Below are 27,500 nucleotides of genomic sequence, written 5' to 3'. Positions count from 1 at the left end.
ATGCACACACACACACACACAACTCACACACACATACATACATCCCCGTCAAACACACACATATAATAATTTAGACGGTGGACTTATTATCAATATCAGTATGTATCCTTTTAAACAGTAGCTTCTAAAAGAATATGAAAAAAATACATTTTGACAAATAATTGATATTATAGGACGTATGTATATATATTATATATATATATATATATATATATATATATATATATATATATATATATATATATTTTTTTTTTTTTTTTTTATATCAGGATCGAACCCAGGTCTTTTAATTGACAGACCTATCCGATCCTGATATCAGAAATATATATGTTGATTATATATATATATATATATATATATATATATATATATATATATATATATATATATATATATATATATATATATATATATATATATATATATATATATATATATATATATATATATATATATATATATATATATATGTAAGTATTTGTCAAAAGTATTTTTTCATGTTCTTTTAGAAGCAACTGTTTAAAAGGATACATATTGATATTGGTTTCAAGCTAACTAAATTATTATATGTTCATTAAAAAACTACAAACTTCCTCACAAATGCAAATGTATTTGTGATAAATGCAGAAATGAATATCATGATCTAAACAACGCCCCGATGTATGGTAGGATAAATTTGAAACAATGTTCGCTAGAGCTTTAAAGCCGCTGAATGATTTATTACACTGAAACCGAAACGAAAGCGATAACAGTTACTTTCCTGGTATTCGTGAAATGACAAGGCAGAAATATGAATTTTGTTATTAGAAATTAGAGGAAAATAACTTAAAAATAAATCCTGTAATTGACCCTGGTGAGTTAAGGTGAGTTTAATTTAGAGAAAATCAAGCCATCTGGCAGAGATGACCTCTCCTGTACGTGACACTGAAAGGTTTTGATATTTTTTTTTTTTTTGTGGAATGGAGACGAAAGTCACCGGATGTAACAAAGCAATAAACTTCATGAGGAAATATTGGGTAACCAGAAATCTAATAACTCTCTTAAGAAGACAAACTTACATTTAAGTGTCGACACTCCCTTTGTGGTATCACTGATTCGTTTTTGTTTCTCATTTCCTCGTATTTACTTTCTTTGGTTGTAATTTCAAAATGGAAGGTCTTTATATCCATCTGCTGTATACTACGTTAATGTTAGTAATTTCTCATTTTGTTTTACTATTTAATTACTCTAATATTTCCTAACTTCCACAGAGTGTGGTTCTTCATCAAGAATCAAAACAACCTCATGTTTCAAAGGCTGGCTATTTAGTTTAGGGGGCGTATGCCCCACCAGGGTGGTAATTTGATTTTCAAAGGGGGGCAATTCGAGAATGTTTAAACTAATTTAACGGCATTTTAAGCTTCCTCCACGTGAATAGGAGTTACGTTTTAAATAAGAATTATATATATAGTGATATATAGAATTATACATCACCACAGGGGGCATCAGGATGCAAAAAAAAAAAAAAAAATGATTAGGTGAGGCATGGCCAAATAAGGTTGGGAACCACTGCTCTAAATCCTTTATGAATATTTGCCATTGCCGTTATGTACTGTTTTTCCCACTGTTTCCAAAAATATAGATATGGTTTTCCTGACGATACCTGCCCACAACTTGGATCTCGGGTAGATTCTGGGAGTGGTATGGTTGGAGGATACATCCTCAGTCCTCCGCCAAACTGGAGATGAAACAGACAGAATGTATCACTGACATCAAAGTCCCCGGAGACACAGGTCAGAGTTTTGTTATTCACAATAAGTTTCCATTTCGATTAACGCTATTTAGAGCTCATAAAAGATTGCCTTTTTACGCAAGACTATGATTTCTGTCTAACTTTTCAGTGGGGAAAGGTAGATAGTTAGGATGAACTACGAGACCTATATACAATTTTATATTCTTGAATTAAAATAATTTCATTAATTCCTTGAAATACTTAGCCTCAGCGACAAATGTTGTATCGAAGTAGCTCGGCTTATAGACGAACAGCGCTTGACACTAGCTGATGAAGAATAATATTGACATTAGCTGATGAATATATATATATATATATATATATATATATATATATATATATATATATATATATATATATATATATATATATATATATATATATATATATATATATATATAATCAAGATCTCTTCTTTCTTTATTTCCCTTTACTTCCTCTTACTTCTTCCTAATGAACACCATATTCTTCGGGAGCTTGAATTTCAAGTCAATGGCCTATGTGGGCTTGTTCCATATGAATAGGTTTTATCTATTGAATAATAATAATAATAATAATAATAATAATAATAATAATAATAATAATAATAATAATAATAATAATAATAATAATAATAATAATATGTCCCTTAGAAAATAATATTAGAAATCTGAATTTCTGCTCTAATTCTCTATACTCAGTTCAACTTCGACATTTAATTAATTATTCTTCTGAAGAGAAATTTAATTGTGGCACTAAACTTGGTCTGACAGTTTCATACGCTTTTACAAATATACATTTTCTTCTTTAAATGCTTCTCTCTGCAACAATTCGATAAACTTAGATTCTACCACAGCAAACCTAATACAAATATCGCCTTGGGTTCTCAGAAAGGTGTCATCGTGTTTAGAGAACGTTGGACACTTAAACCAATTGAGTTCTTTCCCACGAAAGTTAAAATTCATTGGCCTACGTTGCTGCAATAAGACAGAGCAACTAAACTATTTACTTGGTCAGCCTCGGAGTCCGGGGACTGGAAGAATCAAATTCCCGAGTTCTTACTTGAAACATTTGAGTCCAGTCAGGTACTTCCTGCAGTCCTTTTGACCATCGCAACCAGTTCTCTTGGCAGTTTATCGTAAAGCGGTTTCAATCTGTTTAATACTCAAGTTCAGTTTGTTTCATACTCAAAACTGACATTCAAGGTTTGCATAAAATTCTCGTAATTCGTCAATGGGATTTCCGTCTAGAACCACTTTTATTTCGCACGAACAACCTTTAGTTCATCTTGTTCCAGTGTATCCAAAACCGCATTTTTTTTTTTTTTTTTGTGAGAAGCCGATAGACAAATTTCAATGCATTACCTTTACACAAGAAAATCACTCTTCTTCAGATGTCTTATTTTTTCCGTGAACCATAATAACAAATAAATTCCATAAATTTGTCCATTCAGTATAATCCCAATTGAGACTGGGTAAATTGAATGCTGGCAACTTGCTACTCGTACTAACAATCTCTTTTAGCGTCGCCAATAACTTTTCCTAGAACCAAAATTCTTTCTTAAAACAAATACATTAGTATTGGTCCCGGTATAACAAGTAGCGAGTTCTCATACTTCCATGACGTCCCTTGATATTTGATAGTTACACAGCTTTATCTGTCTTAGAGGTCTGTCATCCAATCCTTCGGGGCCGCAGTTTTCATCTGATCACGTGACTGAGTGACGCCATTGATTATTCTAAGATACATATTAATGGCAGACTTGAGCCCTTTCATTTCTCACATTACTGATTTTGCTACTTAATTAGAACTTTATTCAGATACTGAAGGTTATATCCTGGGAGCGTTTACTGGTGACTGAAACGAGATAAACGAACAAAAATAGAACTGTAACAGAGAGAGAACTAGAATACAGTAATTTACCACACTTCCCTCGTCCAGTTCTCCAAGTGAAGTTCAATTTAGACTGAACGTAATCTCTCCAAAGTGAAGATCCAATGCTGAAAAATTAAACAAAAGAATCCCCTTTGAAGACGGAAATTAGAAACAACTGAAAGGCCACAGGTCTTCCTTTGCAATAGTTCGACCGCTTCATCAAAGCATTTTCTAATATCATCTATCGCCTCAGTCGACGGGTGGACTTTATTCATCTACTCATCCTTCTGCTTTCCCAAATACAAACATCACCTGAGAACCGGATCTCTTTTTTTTTTTTTTTCTATTGAAGGTTTGGAGTGAATAAGTTCTCACCCGACTGCTCTTCTCTTTTAAAGATATTTTTAAGTTACCGCCGACCTGCTTCAGATTTTGTTTTCTGGAAAAGAAAATTGAGATGGCTACTTGTCTGTCCGTCGGCACTTTTTGTGTCCGCACTCAGATCTTAAAAACTACCGAGGCTAGAGGGCTCCAAATTGGTATGTTGATCATCCACCCTCAAATCATCAAACATACCAAATTGCAGCCCTCTGAGCCCTTGTAGCTTTTATTTTACTTAAGGTTAAAGTTAGCCTTCATCATACGTCTGGCAACGTTATAGGACAGGCCACCACCGGGCAGTGGCTGAGAGTTTCATGGGCCGCGGCTGAGAGTTTCATGAGCCGTGACTGAGAGTTTCATATATTATTATACGCTGTACAGAAAACTCGATTGAGCCGATGAACTTTCGGCGCATTTTTTACTTGTTTTTATGCTCTCAAATTCCTAGCAATGGTACTAAAAACTTTATCTGAATTTATATCGACAGTTGCTGCCCGAAAAGAGAAAGAGACAAGAGAAAGGTGACGGGAGTTTGTATTCGACAAGACGCTCGTATACCTTGGATATTAGGGACCTTTCGATGGTGGCCCCTGACAACTGAAACCTTTTCAGAACAACGTTCACCATTTCTAACCGCATAAATCGACCTTCTTTCGGCCAGGTCAATCTACTCACTTTTCTAGTTTTTATTTAAGATTAAAGGTAGCCATAATCGTGCGTCTGGCACCGCTATTGGTTCCAACACAGGCCACCACCGGGCCGTGGATGAAGGTTTCATGGGCCGCGGCTGTGAATTTCATGGACCGTGGCTGAGAGTTTCATACAGCATTATACGCTGTACACAAAACTCGATTGCGCCGAAGAAACTTCGGCGCATTTTTTACTTGTTCATCTTGTCGATTCTCCCTTTGCAGTGGAGTAACTGGCGGTGGTTCCTTTTCCTTTTCAGTCGAACAAAAGCCTCGAATTCAACCCTTCGAATCAGTAACAATGCAAATGTACTCTAAACTACCAACTGCCGTAATTGTCGCCACTCACGCTATTTATATCCACATGCTTAATTAAAGTTGGAAGCAATAAAATGTAATGAAACAAAAATATGATGAACAAACTCAACAGGATAGCATTTTTGAAAAAAGAATCGCGGGGTTTTAACGTTGTAAAGGTTAGTTAAAATTTGATGTAGAGAACGCAATATGCACATAACAAAAACAAGTAAAATATGGGCCGAAGTTTCTTCGGCCCAATCGAGTCTTCTGTACGGCCGCTACAGCGTATATTCAAGACCACCGAAAATAGAGCTATCTATCGGTGGTATCGGTATAATGGTGTATGAGCCGCCACCCATGAAACTTTAACCACTGCCCGGTGGTGGCCTATCCTATACAGTTGCCAGAAGCACGATTATGGCTAACTTTAACCTTAAATATAATAAAAATTACTAAGGCTAGAGGGCTGCAATTTGGTATGTTTGATGATTGGCGGGTGGATGATCAGCATACCAATTTGCAGCCCTCTAGCCCCAGTACTTTTAAAGATTTGACGGCGGCCATAATAAAGTGCGGACAGAAAAAGTGCGGGCGGACAGACAAAGCCGGCACAATAGTTTTCTTTTACAGAAAACTAGAAAAAGGAGCAAATATACATGCCAAGTAAGGCCTAACAAAGCAGTAGCCCTAAACAGAGTTCTGTATCATGCGAAACTATCGTCACTTCGTAAGACGCCCTTGAAGAAGCTATTGGTTGAGTTGATCAGGGGGAAACTCAACTCAAGAGGCAGGAAATTACATGGAGGGCGAACGTGTTCGGAGTGACAACGGCGGAATTCTAAAATATCTCGAGACTAACCGTTCCCAATGGAGAAAAATCACAAGGGTTGTATCTCTTCTAGAATGTCGAATCACTGGGTTCATGCTCTTCTATACACCCGTTTGTATATATATATATATATATATATATATATATATATATATATATATATATATATATATATATATATATATATATATATATATATATATATATATATATATATATATATATTACACATACACAATACGACTTTTCTTCGTAGTGGTGGTGGCTCTAGAATGTTTTGACCTGCCAGCCCTAGGAGAGCTGTTAATCAGCTCAGTGGTCTGGTAAAACTAAGGTATACTTAACTTTTAACTAAGACTACATCATTTTGTTTTCAATCAACGGTCTTTTGGACTTCTTATATAAAGACAGTAGACAGTAACTCTTTCCTTCCTCTTCAGCTTTTCGCCTTGTTTATTATTCATTTGTATGATATATCTCTTGTTCTATGTCAATAATACGATATTTTTCAAGCATTGCTTATTATTTTCATCATTATTGTTTCTGTCGCTATATTGCTCGTTGTTATTTAGCAAAATTGATTTTTATACAAATACTGTGTAATTTATCATGTACTTCACTCGATACAATAATGTTATGGTTTTGTACTTACATAACGTCCTGGTCTACTTAAAAAGTATTTTTTTTAACAATTATTTATTTTCAGCCGATCCTTTTATACTAATATCTTTTTTTTTTTGCTTGAGTAACTCAGTTTTCTCGATATATTTTATAGGTTGTGATGTCTCATACTGCCTTTTCCCGTTTCTTTTCATGTGAAGCTGGCCTTTGCGAGGTAAAGTCAGGTAAAATAAAACATTTTTCCTATTATTTTTAACTTGGACAAACCCAGAGTTCCAGTTAGTTTCTTAGAAAAACTAAAAATGCTTCCCTCCTACAGTGTTAATCTTTACAGAGCAAATTTTTATTGAATGAGAACTCTCATTATCATGTGAAGGTGGAAGATGGTAATGCTTTATCACTTTTGCGATGATTTAATATTCTCAAGTTAGTTTAATGATACTCTTCTTTGGGTTTATTTATTATATCTAAGTTCTGTTGGTATTAAGTATCGCAATGTATGAAAGAACGGGAGTTTTTAAATGATTATGTATTACTTCACAGCAGTAATCGTTCAAATTAACTGAAGCTTTCATTTACAGAACTAATAAATTCACAACTCGGTTATTGTCTGCCTCAGTTTCTTTAACCATTATGATGTATGTTTAGTGCAGACGGGAAATAAAAAAGACTATAATGGGCTGCATTGTTTTTTGAGAATACTTTATATAACCTTATAGTTTAGTCATCTCAGTTTTGACGAGAAACACAGTCAAGTGTACAAGTAGAGTATTGAGTTTCATACCAAGGTCTTGCTTCTGTTACACTAAGTGATTTTCTTTTCTTGTAATGTGTAAACTGTGTTGTTTGTATTTTACTCAAGTTATTTTTTTTTTTTTTTATTCATGGATATGCATTTCTGGTGTTTCAGAGTTAAAAGCAAAAAAGAAAAAAAAAATCGTAAATGCGAACCTAAAGTTAGAGTATGAATACTAAGCGGAAATTATTTAAATGGAAAAACCAATATAGGTTGCAATATAACACGAAAGATAACAAAAACCAAGAAGAGTGACTAAATCACCGGAAGTTATATTTTGTATAAAAAGAACGTGTTGCTAAATTTTAAAGACAGAATTATCATACAACAGAAGTCAAGAGGCTTTAGATGATTAGTTAGCGTAGTGGCCAAAGTGAATTTTTCTTTAGCCTATTAATTCTTTCATGTTCAATGGACCTGAGATTACTTACATTTTTCTTGATGTTAAAAGAATTATTAGAAGTAAATATGATCAGGCAAGTTTAGGAAAGGTATATTTTGTGACAAGGCAATTGCCTATAATGCAACCAAATGATATTGTCTTATAAAAAGACGGAATCCGAAAAGTTAAACCATGCTCATTTTTCCGTGGCTACTTAAAACGAAAGTGCATGTCAAGTATTGTTATTTATGTAAACTCTCCGACAATTTATGCAAGCAGTTTGCTGTGCACCTAAGCGTTCTATTTCCATATCAGTGTTTACAGTCGCTTGCAACGTACGACCTTCCGGGCTCCGAAGCATTATTGAAAGTGGGTGATGTCATTCAATCCTCCCAAAAATTGGGATTTTATACATCATTACTGGATCTGCCCCTTACGTTATAACACGACCAATAAGATATGAGACTACTTAGGTTGTATTTTTCCGGATGCCTTCAATTCATGGCTGCAGAGGAAAAGTTATGAGAGCCTTTTAAGGCTGAACGACTTCGGGAAAAGAAAAACAAATATCCAGTCATAACTTCACTTTGTTACGAGGTCTCATGTGTAGGAATATTTATTCTGAGTTAGAGTTAGGGGTTTCCTTCCCAGTTTGCGTGAATAGGTGAACAAATTTTATAAATATATGTAAGTATATACAGTATATATATATATATATATATATATATATATATATATATATATATTATATAGATATAAATATGTATATACATATAATATATACATGTATATGTATATATATATATATATATATATATATATATATATATATATATATATATATATATATATATATATATATATATATATATATATATATATATATATATATATATATATATATATATATATATGTGTGTGTATATATGTATATATATATATATATATATATATATATATATATATATATATATATATATATATATATATATATATATATACACACACACACACATTTATGCGTATGTTGACTCGTCTCTTTTTTCATTTTTACTTATCCATTTATCTGTACCTTTACTTGTTTGTTCATTTATTTTTGTGCGAGGAAAATGGGAAAAGTGAAAACTTCAACGGAGAAAATGGCAGGAAAAGCTTAGGCATACAAATTGCTGGTATGTATAGTCCTTCCTATTATTCAGATCACGCGCGATCTAAACTAGCTGCAAGACTCCGGACCCTTCCATCCTAAGTGTCATAGACCGTTTTCTCGGCTCCGGGAATACCGTCCTTCTCAAACGAATTGCTTCATGAATTATATTTGGATTTATTAACCTAGTGCTATACATACATACATACATACATACATACATACATACATACACGAAGTTCCAACAAAGAAAGAGCACTTCTAAATTTCTCAACACAATCCTGCTAATGTTGACTTTTAGAAGGAAATAGATTTTCTCAAAGAACCATTTCATAAGAACAGAAAACTCACAACTTTTATTTTAAACCTAGGTTATATTCTAGCAGTAGGTAAAACTTTAAGCAGTGCCTGAGAGAGAGAGAGAGAGAGAGAGAGAGAGAGAGAGAGAGAGAGTACGTTTTGTGTTCCTTTTCAAAAACCTGTCACTTAAATCAAGATCTGTCTGCGTATAGGTCATCGGGAACAGCTTCTATCATTAGATGAGTGTATGGATATTGGAATAAACAAAGAAAACCTTAATTCCACATGCACGTGATGTGTGAAGAAACGTTTGCTTCTGCTGAAATGAAGTAAATCTGGTAAGCAAGCTGGATGGAAGTGTAAAATGTTGAAAAACCTTTGCAGGTCAAACCTAAAAGCGTCTTAATTTCACTTTTGCCTTCTGTCTAGATAGCTAACTGCGTAATGACAGAGATGTATCTGCCAAAAAATCTTTTAATGATTTTGTACCTCTAAGGACATAAGTTTCACTGTATCAGTATCAATAGTGGATTCAATTACAGCCAGAATCACATATGCAGAATTCACGATGTTAAATTAGGCTCTAATGATATTCGGACAGACACGCCACTATGCTTCGTCGCTTATCAACAATCGTCAATGGCGAAAGAACCCGTGTCATTCTTCCGATAGGTTCCATTTGTAGGCAAAAATAAAATAAAAATTATATATAAAATAACGATTACGTGATAATATATGCACACTAAAAATGAAAAGCTAACATATTGCACAAAATAATAAGCCATGCCTTTGCAGAATTGTTCATTTACGACTCCGGCAAAAGCAATGTCACAGTCAGGAGGGCGCTTGTGTATTGTCACGTGACCTACTCCTACGAAACAATGTGCCATTAAATGCAAATTACTGCATCTCTGAATACATTACCATTGATTGCCCTAGCCATTCTCATTAGCACCTTACATCGTTTTTGTACGCAAGGCCAATGGGACGAGCAACCTAATAACAAATCCTAGCCCAGACCTGAAAAAAAAAAACAATTGAGGAGGAAAACGGTTGGAATCTTGCCACGAGATGGGGCACAGTCCTTTATGGGGAAATAATTATTGGACTCAGCTGCTAATGAAAATTTAGTTAACAGTGATGATAGCTTTATTAAAAGAAACATAAATAAATGTAACCCACCATCTATTACAGTTTATAAGTGACTCAGTATATATATATATATATATATATATATATATATATATATATATATATATATATATATATATATATATATATATATATATATGTTATTATAAATTAATTAAATTTTTATTTATAATTTAATGTTTCTTGAATACTTTTATTTCGTTTAAAGTTTTGTAGTTGTAAATTTAGTCCAGTAGCCTAGTCCCTTGAAAGCTGGATTTGGGTGTTTCACTCCCTTTAACGGTGGTTGTTACATAATTGATACTCCCATGAAGTTTGTTTCTATTTTTCATGCATGATGGTTCGGCTGTTCGTCGCCTGTTTTTCGGCATCTTATCCCTGTTCCTCTGTTCTGTCGAGGGCGCCTTTGGATCATGAGAAAAGGACTCCTGTATTCAGCTCCATTTGAGAAGGACCTGTGATATTTCGGCAGTCTTGTAGCGAGCTCTCCTGCTTGCAGTGTCTCCAGGTGTGACTTTTGACCTCCTTTCAACCTTCATGAGCTGGAGTTCTGGACTGAGATTTGGAGGCCAGGATTGTGAGCCTCTTGGTATAGCAGCTGGAAAGGAGAGTTAGACTTTGCTACTGCTTGGATCCTTTGGAGGACGTCGTAAAGGACGGTCGTATGCATTACTGCCACTGCCTATAACACTGTGTCCTTGGAGTCGTGAGGAGGTCTTCAGTGGTGGAGAAAACGTAAGACTCCCTATTAACCACTTTATTTTGATTATATAAGTTGTCTTCCTCGTGTAAGGAAATTTAGCCTGTTCATTGCAAGGACGTGCTGTGATCCCAGAAGAGGTCTCTTTCAGGCAGAACAGGGACAACCTTTTTTTGGGCATAGTGTTCCCCGTTGGGAATCCATTTCTCTTGTCGACTGTACATGTTACCATATGTAATCCTTCGTGTTAAAATGCATAAGTATGTTTAAGTATTAAGATTGTTTGAAATTATTGTAAGTAGGTTAAGATTTCCTTTTTCCCCCTTTTTGTCTACCACTATTGTGTGATTGAGAGAGAATTGGTTCTACCTTTATCTTGTCGCTTTCTCTTTGCCTTAGTGTGATAGTTAGGTAGGCAACTGCGGCTGTGTATGGGATTTTTATTGTTGATGATTGTATGTTTTCTTCCCTATTTATCCAGTTTTCAGTGAGTTTTCTAAATGTTGATCATTATTTTTATATTAAATTGTTAAAACTTATTGTCAGAGTATTTTGTATATCCTTTCTGAGATTATCTGAGGGGGTTTGTTTGTCAGTGATCGTACTCCTTGGAATTCTTCCATTGTGGTATTGATTATAAAATCAGATCAAAAGAACCTGGTTGAACCCTGTACCACCTACGAGTTCATAATAATTGGCGACCTTGCCAGGATCTGAATGACAATCTGACCTTGAGGAGTTGGTCTCAGGAAGAATACGTGGGGTTAGGTCACAGAGTGATTTGATCTCAGTATTTCTTGCTTTTATACCCTGAAAGATGCCGTTCTTTGAAGATAGGGTAGTGAAAGCGGCAGCGCCAGTTCTTAGCTAAGCCAGAGTGGGAGGAAGAAATTTTGACCTAAGCGTGATGAACTATGGTTTTTGGCTGAGTTTCTTAAGTTAAATTACCTACAGAAATAAGGAAGGGTCAGTTATTGCGTGAGGTCCTTAGAGTAGCTAAGAGTGACAAGGGTACTTCCAAGGAAGCCGTAGTATTCGGTGAGACAGAGCGAGGTCATGACATTAGCAAAGGGGAGGCAGAGGAAATAGATGAACTAGGTAACAATGACGTGAGTGAGTTGACGTTAAATATCCTATCACAACAAGCGAGGATTAAAGAGTTAGAATATAAAGCATTACAGTTGAAGGCAGAAGAACGCGGTAAAGAAAGAGAACATGAAGATTAGGTTACAAATGATGATTAGTAATAATAGTAATAGTAATTCTAATAGGTTTGATCTAATGCATGCTTTAAAGTTAGTCCAGTGTTCAATGAAGAAGATGTTCCTGATTTTTTCATTTCATTTGAACGTATTGCTAAGAAATTAAACTGGCCTGGGACATGTGGACCACTATGCTCCAGTGTAAATTGAAGGTGAGCTCAGAGGTTTATAATACTTTAAGTGAAGACTTGGCATCCGATTATGACACTGTAAAATCAATCATTCTTAGAGCTTATGACTTGGTCCCGGAAGCATACCGACAAAAGTTCGAAATTTCAAGAAAGAGACCGGTATGACTTTTTGTTGAATTCGCTAGGAAAAAGGAACAGTTTCTCGATGATTGGATGAAGTCAAAAGAAGCGGATTCTTTTGATAAGTTGAAGGAGTTAATTGTAGTTGAGGAATTTAAGAGAATGGTTGGTAGGGATCTTAAAATTCATCTCGATGAACTAAAGTTAGACTCATTACAGGAAATAGCGATAGCATCGGATGAGTATTCTCTTGCCCACCGGCAAGACTGCGTCAAAGAAAATAACTCTAAGAGATTTCTTCCTCGGAATAACGGATGGAGAGGAAATAACCGAAATCAGTCCGATCTCAATACCTATGTTGACAATTCTGCATTTGACAGGAAAAGGAATAAGGACGAAACTGAAAGTAGGAATGGTAGTAACGAAACACGTAGCTTTGTAAATAGTAATAGGAGGGACAGTGGTAGTAATAAGAAAACCGCGAGGACTGATGTAATTTGTCATTGGTGTAACCGTAGAGGGCATCTCAAAGTAGATTGTTTTGCTAGAAGGAACTTCTGGAAAAAACAGTGAACCTGTAGCTTTAGTTTCTGCGGAAGTGCCGCGTGAGATGAATCAAAATGACTAGGGTTTCAAGGTACATATCGAGAGGGACAATTTATACTGACGATACTAAAAAGTTGGAAGAAGTGTGAATATCTTAAGGGACACAGGAGCAGCGCAGTCGTTAGTCTTAAGGAGGTCTGTTCCACGATAATTTTGTATTCATGAATGACCATTTTGTTTTTACTAGGGGGATTTCCAAACACTGTGGCGTCGTGTCCATAGAGAAACTTTATTTGGGACTGACTATTTTCGGGGAAGTGCAAATTTTGCTGTAGTGGATTCTTTACCAGTACCTAACATTGATATTTTGTTTGCAAATGATTTGGCGGTAAGCACCGAGTGTGACATATTTCCTATTTTGACTATGGTTGATCTGGTTAATGATCGAAAGCTAAAAATGATTTTTGAATCTATTTTTGTTATGACACGATCTCGAGCTAGAGAGGTTGATCTTCAGATGTGGAACTCGATTCTGAGGTTATAGATAAACAAGTGTCGGACTTTGAGACGATAGTTAGTAGTGATGATGATAATATTAATTTTCATGGCATCGACTGGGATGCAAGCTTTTAAGGAAGCACAGCAGAATGAGTTTAGGGTGTTAGAAATTAATGATTGTAAAGATGTCTCTAAACCTGTTTTTTGAAGGAGAATGGTTTAATCTACAGGGCTAGTAGGTCACTAAATGTACCCGCTGATCAGGTAGAAGTAGTGAGGCAGTAATAGATTTTTCCGCTCCCCAGAACAGAAGAGGGGTTAGACGTTTTTTAGGTATGGTCGGGTATTACCGACGATTCATTAAGAATTTTTCAGAAATTTCAACTCCGTTAACAAATTTGTTAAGGAAAAACGTAAAGTTCGTATGGACTAAAGAGTGTCAGGAGGCTTTTGAAAAACTGAAGGCTGTATTAATTAGGTTATCGCTATTGCAATCCCCAAATTTTGATTTGCCTTTTAGATTAGCTACAGATGCAAGTGACGTCGGTCTTGGAGCCGTTCTTCTTCAGGAAGATGACTCAGAATGTTCTCCCGTAGCGTACTTTCAGAAAATTGTCACCGGCGGTAAAAATATTCACGATCAAAAGCTTTGTGTCTAATAATAAAGGCTTTAACCCATTTTCAGTACTGGGTTCTTACTTTAGTTATGATCTATACAGACCATAATCCCTAGTTTTCATTCAAGCGTTTAGGACAGAATATGAGACTACTTAGGTGGGTTGTTCTTTGCAGGGTACGATATTCAAATTAAGCACATAGCTGGCAGGGATAATGTTATACCTGATGTACTTTCTAGGTCATTTCATCAGTAATATATATTTCTTTCTGATGACTTTCCTATTAGGTATTGACATTTTCTGTTTGTTTAATTTTGTTTGTTGTGTAGTAATTCTTGAATTTGAGTATGTTTAAAATTTTCCGCTTACTTCATTGCTCTTCAAAAAAATAATAAATTATTATTTTTTCCTTTTAGTGGGAGGTATTATAAATTAATTAAATTTTTATTTATAATTTGTGTTTCTTGAATACTTTTATTTCGTTTAAAGTTTTGTAGTTGTAAATTTGTCCAGTACTCCTTGAAAGCTAGTTTAGGTGTTTCCTCCCTTGCGGTGGTTGTTACATAATTGATACTCCGCCCATGAAGTTTGTTTTTATTTTCATGCATGATGGTTCGGCTGTTCGTCGCCTGTTTTTTCAGCATCTTATCCTGTTCCTCTGTTCTGTCGAGCGCCTTTGGATCATGAGAAAGGACTCCTGTATTCGGCTCCATTTGAGAAGGACCTGTGATATTTCGGCAGTCTTGTAGCGACGCTCTCCTGCTTGCAGTGTCTCCGGAGTGTGACTTTGACCTCCTTTCAACCTTCAGGCTGGGTTCTGGACTGAGATTTGGAGGCCAGGATTGTGAGCCTCTTGGTGCCAGCAGCTGGAAAGGAGAGTTAGACTTTGCTACTGCTTGGATCCTTTACTGGAGGACGTCGTAGAGGACGGTCGTATGCATTACTGCCACTGCCTATAACACTGTGTCCTTGGAGTCGTGAGGAGGTCTTCAGTGGTGAAAACGTAAGACTCCTATTAACCACTTTATTTTGATGATTCATATAGGATTTGTCTTCTCGTGTAAAGAGTTTGCAGCTGTTCATTGCAGGACGTGCTGTGATCCCAGAAGGGTCTCTTTCAGGCGAACAGGGACAACCTTTTTGGAGGCATAGTGTTCCCCGTTGGAATCATTCTCTGTCAATGCATGTTACCATATGTGTAAATCCTTCGTGTAGCTATAAGTATGTTTGAAGTATTAGATGTTTGAAATGTTGTAATCAGGTTAAGATTTCCTTTTTCCCCCTTTTTGTCTACCACTATTGTGTGATTGAGAGAGAATTAGTTTCTACCTTTATCTTGTCCTTTCACATAGTCGTGATCATTCAGTGAAGCAACTGCACAGTGTCATGGGATTTTTATTGTTGATGATTGTATGTTTCTTCCCTATTTGTCAGTTTAATTGAGTTTTCTAAATGTTGATTATTATTTATATTAAATTGTTAAACTTATTGTCGAGTATTTTGTATATCCTTTCTGAGATTATCTGAGGGGTTTGTTTGTTCAGTGATCGTACTCCTTGGAATTCTTCCATTGTGGTATTGATTATAAAATCAGATCAAAAGAACCTGGATTTAGACCCTGTACACCACCTACGAGTTCATAATATATATATATATATATATATATATATATATATACTCATATATATATATATATATATATATATATATATATATATATGCTACACATATATATATATATATATATATATATATATATATATATATATATATATATATATGTGTGTGTGTGTGTGTGTGTCAGTGTGTGTGTGTGTGTGTGTGTGTCATCTATTCCTTTGAAACCCACACAGCTTTACTGAAATATTAAAGATAAAAAAACAGAAACCGTTTCTACATTTTTCCACTGTCGAAGAGCAAATTTAGAATTCTTAAAGCAGCAGAACATCAGGCTTAAATGGTAAATCCCACAAACAAAAATTACGTGGGTGATTTTGAAATATATTACAACGGAAACAAAAATAAGAGACTTATGGAATCTCCATTTCCTTCAGACAAAGTCTTGAATTCACTTTGCACAACTGCCACCTAAAATCAACTGTCATAAAAAGAGACTTATCCTTGGGAAAATGAGCTCATGTGCTGGGATGGTTTCGATAAAAAAAGAAACTATGTAGCTTTTGAGTCTGAATAATCTGCAGTTTCTGCGTCTGAATTCAACTTTTGTCCATGAATGGTATCAAAATTCTGTAAAAGAAATATTGAACTATATTCCCTCTTTAAAGAAATTAGTTCACTGCAACGTTTAATGGGGTTATTGTTTTTCGAGTTCCAAGATATTTATTTTTAAAGACAGAACATTACACTAACCGAACATTATATATTAATAAAATGAAATGCTTATTTATTAATAAAAAATCAGATTTTATTAGGAAATTTTATTAGAAGAGTTGTATGGAATAATTAACTACTATAGCAAAATGCATGTAACTTTGATAATATTGCTTGCAGTAATAGTGCAGGTGAATTTCTTGCAAAGATTTTTGTTGAAAGACATGCAGTATTTTTTATCAAATCTTGACATGCCTCACTCAGCTCCCAATTAACTGGTTTGATCTTTTTAATTGTAATACACGATTGATTTGCAAAATATAGAATAAATGAGGACGACAGGCACCAAGTTATGAGGCAGCAGATTATTATGGGGCGATTTTCTCAAAAATCTTCTCTAAAGTTTTAGAAATTTTACTTAATGTATCTTTTATCAAGCAAAGAGAAATTTTATGATGACTTAAACAATTTATGTGTACTTTTTGCCTTCAGTATGATTACAGTAGGACGCTTAAGAATTGTCAAAACCTAGATTGGTGGAGGAAAAAAATTTAATTACAAATATCGACTTAAATGAAATCAATTAATATTGTTGTATGTTGTCGAGGACTCTTCTTCAAGGCCAAATCGATAGTCGATGATTCCCATTAGACTCCCCATTGGTCGGTAAGAATTTAAAAAAAAAGTTAGATTTACCCAAAACACCATATCTTGCACGATTTTCTCATATCCTCATCGTCATCCTCAACTTTTGTGACTGTAGATAGTGGTATTTCGATGTACTCTCTACGAAGCAAAAAGTGATGGCAAGGGTTATGTAAGTGGCCGTGAAAAAATAGTTTTTAGATGTACTCTCTTATTATCAGAAATGACTTGAGAGTTGTTATATAAGTATTTCTGTTTAATAGAGTGTGGGTTGACCGAGAGGAGGTGCTTAAGAAGTCGTTGAGTCTTCCAATTCCCTCAGGGGATCATTAGTGAGGAAACGTGATTCGCCATGGTGTAAGACAGGTGACACTCTCTTGTCATAATGAGACATTCTTCCAATTTTTATTCTTCCTTATATTTTTTTCAGAGCAGCGTCTTTAGTTTTTCATTCAGCATTGCCATGCTTTCGTAATATCTTCAAGAAATGAAGCGGGACTATTTTACTGATTAATATTGAAGTAATATGAATCAGTAAGTCTTATCGTCTGAATATCATTTGTATGTGTGTTACATTTTTAAGCTAATATGTAAAGAGATATATTTTCCGTAGTATATTGTTTAGAGAAGATTGTGTTGTGTTATTATACTATATTATTAGCTAACCAACCTGGTGCTGCCCGGGAAATCTCTGAAAAACTCAGAAAAACTTTCCTACATCTCCTCTGCAATGTTTTGTCACACTTTAAATAATCATGATGATTGTGTGTGTGTGTGTGTGTGTATATATATATATATATATATATATATATATATATATATATATATATATATATATATATATATATATATATATATATATATATATATATATATATATATATATATGTACTAGACCACCCGAGACCTGTTGGATCACTTTTTATTGTGATGAAAAAAGTAGCATTTCCATACCTTCGTATATACTGTACGTCATGTCATCTTGACACCGTTCTATCATATATCTTGCCTATACCACCTATGGCCGTGGGGTCACTTTTTTATTGTAATGAAAAAAAGTAGCATTTCCATATTTTCGTATATACATCATGGAAACTTGACAGGTACCTTGACACCGTTTCATATATATTGCCTAGACCACCCGTGTCTAGTTGGGTCACCTTTTTATTTACTTTATATATATATATATATATATATATATATATATATATATATATATATATATATATATGTGTGTGTGTGTGTGGTTTGTACCATATATAGTATGTGTATACTCAATAATGATAATAAAATTAGCAGTAGGCGGATTAGTAATAATATTAATAAACGTGCTCATATGTTTCTTCTGTGCTATATTGATTAAGCACGAGAAATTATAAGTAAATGACTAAAAGAACGATTTGAAACTCTCTGGCAACAAACAGCACAGAAAGACAGACGTAAACATTGCCTAATTTATATACCACTTTAGTTACAAAGTCTACGGGCAGCACCAGCCCTATTTACAGAGGAGGGGAGGGACGGAGGATAGGGGAAGGGCTGGGAGAGGGAAGAGGGGAAGAGAGAAGGGGAGGAGAAGGAGGAGTAGGAGGGGAGGGGAGGGGGAAGGGAGGGGGTTTGGACGGGAGAGAAGAGTGAAAGGGAGGAGGGGGAAGCTGGAGGGAAGATGGGATGGGAGGGGAAGGGGAGGGAGGGGGATGGAGGAGGGAAGGAGAGGGAAGAGGGAAGTGTAGAGGAGGGAGAGGGGGGAGGAGGAAGGGATAATGGGCGGGGTAGGGGTAGGGGGAGAGGGGGAAGGGGATGGAAGAGGGACGGGAGGGAGGGGAGGAGGGAGGGGAGGGAGGAGGGGAGGGGAGGGGATGGGAGGGGAGGGGTGGGAGGATGGGATGGAAGAGAGAACGGGGGAGGATACAGATAAATTAACACTTGATCTTGTGCTCCAATACTAACAGACAAACAAATGTTTCAGAGTTTTGGCAATAAATAAATAAATAAATAAATAAATAAATAAATAAAAAAAAAAAAAAAAAATATATATATATATATATATATATATATATATATATATATATATATATATATATATATATATATATATATATATATATATATATATATATATATATAAATAGGCATGTATATACTGATTAAATTATCTGATTAAGAGAGAGAGAGAGAGAGAGAGACTGACTTGCAGTGGCAAATATTCTTTACCCCACTCCCACTATAAACGACCGCACCACCGTTCCTCAGATTGCAGCAGTTACCGGTTCTTAATCTAATCCCTATTTGCATCATGTACGTGTACCCTCCATCAACGTAAATTCTGCAAATGCCTTTCAGAAAAGATTTCCAAATGTAATCATCTATATTCCGTTATAACGAATTCCGAAGGTAAAACCACAGAAGGCACTAACGATTTATTGAGGAAATTCGCATTTGAAGGAATAAAAAAAATTAAACAACATAGGTCATGCACGGCGAGTTTAGCCAATAGCTAATACATATGCACGGATGGTTGATGGATTTGTTTTCGTCTAGTCTTACAGAAATTATCAATACAGGGTGATTCAATGTTGATTTTATCGAGGTAATAAACACATATTAATAATTGTCAAAAACTGTGATCAAAATTCACGTAAATTCTGATCGAAAATTGATGTTATAGGGGATTATTATTGTACGCCAAATAGGATGAACGGTAGTTCTTTATCTTCAAAGTTATGGCCGTAACTAAGAAGTCTTTCTACTAGATTAAGTAATTAGATATGATGATGGTAATACCATAGGGTACTTAAGAATTTGTATTTTATTGCAGAGTATGATTAAGATACGTTTGGCTTAAGATGAACACTGAAAAAAATTTGGTAATTTCGCCGCTAGTAATTTTTTAATGAAGGGTTAAGTCTGTCACAGAAGCATTTGGTCTGTTACTACTTTTTTCCATTGCGAGGATTGTAAGGGCTGACTGGTGTGGTGGTAGAAGTTATATTTATATTGCATTGTGATTAAGTGTAAGTAATTCTAAGACAGTCAAACACATCTGTTTATTTTGGGTGTACTAAACTGATTATAGGGCTTGCAGTGGGAGGAGTTTAATGACGTCACCAACAGAAAAGGTGGTGGTTTTCCGCCCAAACCACTGGTGACTCCCATAAAGTTACTATGGAAAAGGTGAACAGCAACGGTAAAAACGAAAGTTTCATTTGTTTTGTCTACGTATGTATGTCTGTCAATGGGGTAGGGGTTTGATTTTGAGTTATAACCTTTCTATGGTGACATAGGGGCCGCGCGCAAGATTTTTTCTGCGTCTGTCAAGCGGTTCGGATTTCTATAGCGGACAAACATACAAACATTCACTTTTATTATATAGAGAAGATAGAAGAAGATATAATTTTATTTTTTGTAATTTCGTTTTTATTTTTTTTATTTTTACATCTAGAATAGTCCACCATGATATAAACTTTATTAACTGAATGGGCGATAAAACACAAGGCAGATGCTCATTTCTCTGTCCAGTGGAGACTATATATTGCTACTTCGGTGCCCTCTAGTCTTGCCGTGATGGTTACGCGTTCCTGGATGGGATATAGACGAGGTAAATTGAGCAAGAAAGGGCCAGGACATCGTTCTCTCTAGCAAAATATCGGAACTTACTCAAAGTTAATTTCCCTCCCAGATTTCTTGGGCGTAGAACTCAGGGTGATACATAAAGTATCTGAAAAAAGAATGAATGTAAGAAGTCCAAAATATTTGATGATTTTCAATTAGATATAAGTATTATGGAAAATATATTTTTTGTATGAATTCTATAAGTGTAACTTTCATGTGGTGGTGAGATAATACTCAGGCAAAACTAAAATATGCCTGACACTTTAAGTAACAACAACTTTTTTTATATACAATTTTTTTTTTACGTGTGCCTCATTTCAGATTAGTGTTTTCACAAGTAACACTTAGTAAATGCTGAAGTTAATCTCCGTTAGGTTAGATACATTATGCCACAGATTTCCGCTGTAACTTGACATTTTTTTTTAGTGAACTTCAGTGCGCCCTTACGGGTGAGATGATAGACTGGTGCTTTTTATTGTAGATACTCTACCTCTGCATTGATGTACTTCATGTTAAATTTAAATTCTATTAAAAACTTGAATTTATCTTCAACTCAGGAATTTAAAGTAATGGTGCAAAAGCTTCATTATACTAGCAGATCGCCCGCGCTTGTGTGTGTGTGTGTGTGTGTGTGTTGAGAGAGAGAGAGAGAGAGAGAGAGAGAGAGAGAGAGAGAGAGAGAGAGAGAGACTTTTTCTTTGTAAGCTTTAATAAATTAAGAAAAAACATAACCCAATAAATAAAGTAAGGTATCGAAATGCTAATAAGGTTCTTTGGAATATCAGTGACACTCGTCTGTGCCGGTGAGTTGTAGGGTCAGAGATAAAATTTGTTGGGGTTGGCACTTGAAGTTGTGCCAAGTTTATTGATTCTCGATGGTGAAATAAAAAAAAAAATAGATATGAGAGGAGACATGTCGACAACCACGTAATTGACGAGTGGTGGAGAAACTTGTTTTTCTTGTATCCCATAAGGTCGTATTGCTTTTTTTATTTATTTTTTTTTTTACATTTTATTTTGTCTTTCTTCTTATCGGATTTCTTTGTCTAGACGATGTTGTTTGTTTCTCGACGTCGCATATCTGAATGTCTTTTTGTGACAGCTGTCTTCCTCTGTCCTCTTTTTGTTATTTTCCTATTTTGTTTTTCTGTTATTGGCACTGAGGTTTCGTTTTCCCGAAAATAGCCGATCCTTTTTGCAATTGCAAGTTAAAGAGGTATTTTAATTTTCTGTAAAAGAAAACTATTGTTCCGACTTTGTCTGTCTGTCCGCACTTTATTCTGTCCTCAATTTTTCTGTCCGCCCTCAGATCTTAAAAAAATACTGAGGCTATTTATAAAGACGTTATTTATAAAGACGGATAGAATAGATAAAAACAAAATAATCAGAAAAATTCCGAAATAATCTATTCACCGTTGTAGGCAGAGTAGAGAAATGCTGAAAAAGTATAAACATTAATAAGTCACATTAGAGCATTATTTGCCTTATTTTCTTTATTTCTTGAAGGAAAGTAATTGAATAGCTAAGATGATATAATCAGTGAGTAGCTGAAAATTATTATTTGTAAGTAAGGTTTTTCTTAAACGACTGCATAAAGTCTCAGTTTGACTGGGCTTCAATTTTTTTTATGTACTCTTGATAATTATAACAGATTCCAGAAAAGTTGGAATAATGTGCAAGTAGACAAGACAATAGACTTCCTGGGTGTGTGCTGTCTTCATTATTATTATAATGAATTCGTTGTAGCGGCTGTACAGAAAACTCGATTGCGCCGAAGAAGCTTCGGCGGCTTTTTTACTTTTTAACAATGTAATTACATACCTGACTATCATTTTAAAAAAATTTATGAGAAACGTTTGCAGTCAAGATACTGTGAGTTCAAACTTGTTTTATTCTATGTCAAAATGCATTAGGCAATGTACTTTTTAAACCATATATTCTATGTCAAAATGCATTAGGCAATGTACTTTTTAAACCATATATGCTATGTCAAAACGCATTAGGCAATGTACTTTTTAAAGCATATTGTTTTATCTGGTCATTTGAGTACTTAATTGCATATTTAAAAGAAGCTAAAGAGATTTTGGAAAACAAAAATAGTATTCCCAAGAATGAGAACTTCATAATTCTGTGATAGTATTTTCAAACTTCAGGAAATTAGCAACATATATCTCAAAAGGTCATTAACCAAGGGAAAGATGGATGACGGAGAGGCTACTGAAAAAGATAGAGATGAAGATGCTGCTCTCAGCCTCGAAATACATTTAATTAGATCGCAGCAGACAAGCGAGAAACCCAAAAGAACACAAACGAGAAACTAACACTTCTTTAGGCTACTAGACTTCTGTTTTGTAAGACTATGAACATTTGTGAGTACACCAATTTTTTTTCATTTTAAGAGTGTACAATGTAAAAACACTCGCCAATCCTTGAAGAAAGCCTGATGTAAAGAGTGGTCTATCTCTTTATGTTTTCAACGATGTATTTTCTTAAAGTTGATAAACACATTACTACTGAGCCAGCGTCAGTGTTTGATATTTATGAACGTGTGAGATCTAAGGGTGAATAATTTTCATTGAAAGTAGGAATGCATTCGTTAATCAGGCCTAATTTGGAATACATATGCCTGCAAACATCATTAGATACCTCATTACCATCACGCATGTATATATATATATATATATATATATATATATATATATATATATATATATATATATATATATATATATATATATATATATACATATACATACATACATACATACATACATACACACCGGTGAAAGAACAACTAAGGAAGAATTAGAGAAGAGATTAGGGGGAAGCATAAAATTCCACACAGGAAACGTAAGACTACAGGTACATGTTCCTTTGCAACAATCATGCGTACCAAAATGACTTAAACCACATAGAAAACTACACCAGCGTTTTTCTGTAATGTTCACACCACAACTGTATAAGACATTCACTTTTTCGTGTGTATAGAGGATAATATTCTATCCCTCCATCCCCCGCCCCTTTCTGCCATACCCACACACGCGCTAGGATTATAATGCAGCAAACATGTAAGTAATCCTGTGCCCTGCCAAACCTTCGAACAGTAATGCTGAGGAGAGCATCCATTAGATTCCAGGGAATACCTATGTGTCCTCAGTATGAACACTCCGTGACTAAAGCGCCAACAAATCTTCTTGGTCGCCACCATTACTGATATTGCTGGGCTGAACTGTCTGCTGTTTGGATTTTGGATTCTAAATCTTACATTTGTGGACTAAAAAGTGTAGATTTTTGCAAGCGGATATACAGAATACAAAATAAAGTTATCCATATTCCATGGTTTACTGTTTCATATGTACCTACCTAAAAAGAAAAGAAATTCAAAACCATACATCAAGTGCAAAGTTCGATAAACCTTCCCAGAAATTATTATTGTATTCAGCAGCAAATCCGTTGTTCCGAGGCAGACATCAACTTGAAAATTGTCTGCTGGAATTTAGAAGGTTCGGGAATGGTGATTTGAACAAAATGTAAGGAAGCCATAACTCAAATATCACAAAAGCGCGCGCACATACACTTGCATACATTCCGCACACACACAGATATATATATATATATTATATATATATATATATATATATATATATATATATATATATATACACACACACACACACACACACACACACACACACACATATATATATATATATATATATATATATATATATATATATATATATATATATATGTATGTATGTATGTATGTATGTATATGTGTGTAATTGTAACAACCACAAAACCCTCTTAACTTCTCGAATTCTTTACGCTTTTTTAGATACGCTTGTCACTACAAAGCCTTAAATCCAAGTGCAAGATTTTCGAAGCAATTATGTCCGGTTGCGGGAAACGAACCCACGTCCCATAATCACAACAAGGTCACGTTACCGACCCTGGTCAGGTCAGCAACGTGACCTACTTCTGATTATGGGATGCGGGATCGTTTCCCGCTACCGGACATCATAATTGCTTCAGAATTCTTGCGCTTGGATCTTAAACTTTGTAGAAGATAATATTTCAAAAAAAAAAAAACGCGAAGGATTCGAGAAGTTAAGAGGGCATTATAATTATTACAATTACTTACGTGTCTAGTAAAAGTGACCAATAGATTCTACACACACACACACACACACACACACACACACACACACACACACATATATATATATATATATATATATATATATATATATATATATATATATATATATATATATATATATATATATATATATATATATATATATATGTGTGTGTGTGTGTGCTTTCTGTGCGTGCCTGTGTGTTGTCTGTCTGTCTGTCTATGCGTAATAACCGCGATCACATCTTAATTTCTAGGTTTCTTCAAACTTTTTCAATACATTAGTCAGTACAAGTCCTTGACGAAATGATGATCACATGAAGAAACCCCATTACCTTCAAGAGAATGGAAATCGTATTTTCACCTAAGTTGACTTCTTTTAGAAACTAATTGATAATTATACAGTAAATTTATTATAGCTCGTCGTCTTCAGATAATGATGAGGTTACCCCATTTGTAGGAAAGAAATCCTTCAACAAGTTAAGAACCAAAGTGTGATTATTAAAGGATGAAAAATAATAAGTAAAGGAAAGAATCCAATGCGTATAAAGACGCGGTAGCGATGAAAGATACAAAGGTGACGAAACGAAAAGCGTGTTGACAACAAAGGGAATTTCTAATATACTTTGATGACGTCTTAATTGCTTGATGTCAATCAATGTTTGGTTTATTGAGTGTTTGTTGTGCGCAAAGAGTACCAGCGACTAAAACATTCATTGACTCTGTCGTGCTCAGTTCAGATATCAGAAAAGATTTTTGTCCTTTATAAGTTTTGGGAAAGTTGCATATTCTAATATTGACTGATATTAAAAATCTTGACCCCAAGAGTTAAAGGACTCAATTGTACTTGAAATGATCCGTTTTTATTACTAAAATACACCGACTGCCTCGTTGAAACATCATGAAGTTAGGACATTCACAAAAGATGAAAAATGAGACGAAATTTAACAATGAACAAACAAGGATCTTCGACGCTATCGGACGAACTGAAGTTATTCAATAAATTGCATCTTTTGAACAGCGATTCGTATTGGGTAAGATAAGTCAGTTTCATATGTTCCGCAAGTACAACCTCCAACTGAAGTGTAAAAAAGAATTCTCCACTTATATTTATTATATATTTATTTTTCATATGTAATTTATCGTAGTGCTTCCACGTCCCTTCGTATATTTTCAAGAAGATTTACTGCCTCGTACGAAAAACGAATATAATTCTTAGTATAAAACGCTGAATTCCCGCTTTACGATATTGTGCTCGTGAATTATACACGGATAATAATTAACGAATTATTAATGTTATCTAAAATATAATTCGTTTTGTTTACCTTGAGTCAGAATGGAAGATTTTAATAATACTAGCAATCTTCCTATATACGAAGATATATCATTCAGTTTTATTCCATATAGGAAATGTAAAATATACATGGTTGAAGAGTGCTCAACAATTTTGTCCGCCAAGGGACCTCTTCTTGGAGCGTTTATTAAGGAAAGAAAAAAAAATACTAAAAGCTAGTAATCTGAACTAAAAAAAAAATGTAACGGTTATATGTTTTTAGTTTAAACTATGTTTTTTGTTAACGATATTCCATATGTGCAAAGATTTCAGGCCTTCCTTGGGTATACACACTGGAAGATTCTAACATAACATTCATGAGTGCACTGAGAGATCAAATTTCAACAACGAACTAAAGAGGCAATTTCTCATTATTTTATTTGTCTTTAAACGGACTTCACCACCCTTGATGCTTTTGCATATGAATGTTCAATAGTCTGAATATGTTTTATATTCCGTGGTAAATTATGTCTAAGTAAAAAAAAATCGACGGTTCCTTCGAAATTCTTGTATGAAATGTACGAGGAAAAGACCTGCCTTGGAAAGTAGACTAATAATTAGCGATTTATCCATGTCAGTCCTTATGCGTTTTTGTGTCCGTATATCGTGGAGCCAGAGTTATGAAACACCATTTTTCCATTTCTTCACTGTCTGAGAAGATAATCATTCTTGCCAAATGTTCATTATTAATGTGACACGTTAAAAAACCTAAACACAAAAGTAAACGGTCGAATGACGAGTTAAATGCCATAAAAAAGGACCCACCTATGCATCGTAAGTGAATCTGAGCTTGGGTTTGAAAGGCTTATTAAATCGTTATAGGCGATCCAAAAGAATATTTCCGTCAAATATTTTACGAAAGGGATAACATATTTCAGAATGCTTGCTTATAAACAATAATGTTTTGGGAAACGTTTCGAGAAGACAAAAGATAAGTGTGGCTAATATTTTTGTTCACTTGCTCAATACTTGGGAAAACAAATGAATTAAAGCCAATTGAAGGTGTGGCAATAATGTTGAAAGTCGTGGGAAAAACATCAGTAACATAACAAGAGATGTTGAAATTGAATTAAAGCAGATAAAGAATAGCATGGCAGTAAATAAAGGTACCTTAAAAGAGAAGGGTAAAATTCCCAAAATTGTCTTCCACGCGGCTATAGCAAACAATTTAATATCAAGGAAGAGTTATGGTAATGCACAAATTCTGATATATTTAGAAATGTTTCGTTCGGAATTAAAAATAAACGAACTGGAGAAATTAAAACAACCTGTCTCCCTCACCTTCTTTAGCAATGAAAATAAAGCTTTCTGTATAGTTGTTTATGTTGTTAATCCTTTTTCA

The 27,500-nt window shown here is 34.6% G+C and overlaps 1 protein-coding gene across 2 annotated transcripts in view; it reads left to right on the top strand.

Moving 5' to 3' along the window:
* LOC136848797 (uncharacterized) overlaps positions 1-27,500 on the top strand; it is a 137,604-nt gene that overhangs the window by 27,434 nt on the left and 82,670 nt on the right. The window contains exon 2 of one of the 2 annotated variants that reach the window (XM_067121455.1): positions 6,646-6,659. The exons of the other annotated variant lie outside the window; for it this stretch is intronic. The gene's annotated coding sequence lies outside the window, so the exon portion shown is untranslated. The remainder of the gene's footprint in view (positions 1-6,645; positions 6,660-27,500) is intronic. 2 annotated transcript variants of the gene reach the window in all.

The sequence above is a fragment of the Macrobrachium rosenbergii genome, chromosome 2 (genome assembly GCF_040412425.1).
Source record: "Macrobrachium rosenbergii isolate ZJJX-2024 chromosome 2, ASM4041242v1, whole genome shotgun sequence".
Taxonomy (NCBI): Eukaryota; Metazoa; Arthropoda; class Malacostraca; order Decapoda; family Palaemonidae; genus Macrobrachium; species Macrobrachium rosenbergii.
This window is presented reverse-complemented; position numbering and strand designations above follow the sequence as displayed.